This window comes from Lipotes vexillifer, unplaced genomic scaffold, assembly GCF_000442215.2.
Source record: "Lipotes vexillifer unplaced genomic scaffold, Lipotes_vexillifer_v1.1 scaffold889, whole genome shotgun sequence".
In the NCBI taxonomy this organism is placed as follows: Eukaryota; Metazoa; Chordata; class Mammalia; order Artiodactyla; family Lipotidae; genus Lipotes; species Lipotes vexillifer.
In genome coordinates, this window is record NW_006788335.1 from 625,512 (window position 1) to 626,889 (window position 1,378).

Below are 1,378 nucleotides of genomic sequence, written 5' to 3' on the forward strand. Positions count from 1 at the left end.
TGGGAGTGTTCCTTCCTCTGCAGTTTTTTTTTTTAAAGAGTTTGAGAAGGATGGGTGTTAGCTCTTCTCTAAATGTTTGATAGAATTTGCCTGTGAAGCCATCTGGTCCTGGACTTTTGTTTGTTGGAAGATTTTTAATCACAGTTTCAATTTCAGTACTCATGATTGTGCTGTTCATATTTTCTATCTCTTCCTGGTTCAGTCTTGGAAAGTTGTACCTTTCTAAGAATTTGTCCATTTCTTCCAGGTTGTCCATTTTATTGGTGTATAGTTGCTTGTAGTAGTCTCCTTTTTCATTTCTAATTTTATTGGCAGGGGAAACCTGTCCCTTTTTTTTTCTGATGAGTCTAGTAAAGGTTTACCAGTTTCATTTATCGTTTTAAAGAACCAGGTTTTAGTTTCATTGATCTTTTCTATTGTTTTCTTTGTTTCTGTTTCATTTATTTCTGCTCTTTTTTTTTTTTTTTTTTTTTTTTGCGGTACACGGGCCTCTCGCCGCTGCGGCCCCTCCCGTTGCGGAGCACAGGCTCCTGACGCGCAGGCCCAGCGACCTTGGCTCACGGGCCTAGCCGCTCCGCGGCATGTGGGATCCTCCCGGACCGGGTCACGAACCCGTGTCCCCTGCATCGGCAGGCGGACTCTGAACCACTGCGCCACGAGGGAAGCCCATATTTCTGCTCTTATCTTTGATTTCTTTCCTTCTGCTAACTTTGGGTTTTGTTTATTCTTCTTTCTCTAGTTGCTTTAGGTGTATGGTTAGGTTGTTTATTTGAGATGTTTATTGTTTCCTGAGGTAAGGTTGTGTTGCCATAAACTTCCCTCTTAGAACTGCTTTTGCTGCATTCCATAGGTTTTGGATCGTCGTGTTTTTATTTTCATTTGTCTCTCTTAATTTCCTCTCTGATTTCTTCAGTGATCCATTGGTTGTTTAGTAACATATTGTTTAGCCTCCATGAGTTTGTGTCTTTTACAGTTTTTTTTCCTATATTTTTTATTTCTAATCTCATAGCGTTGTGGTCACAAAAGATGCTTGATATGATTTCAATTTTCTTAAGTTTACTGAGGCTGGCTTTGTGGCCCAGCATGTGATCAGTCCTGGAGAATGTTCCATGTGCACCTGAGAAGAATGTGTTTTCTGCTCCTTTTGGATGGAATGTTCTATAAATATCAATTAAGTCCATCTGGTGTAAAGTGTCATTTAAGATCTGTGTTTCCTTATTGATTTTCTGTCTGGATGATCTGTCCATTGGTGTCAGTGGGGGGTTAAAGTCCCCCACTATTATTGTGTTACTGTCAGTTTCTCCCTTTATGGCTGTTAGTATTTGCTTTATATATTGAGGTGCTTGTACGTTGGGTGCATACATATTTATAATTTTTA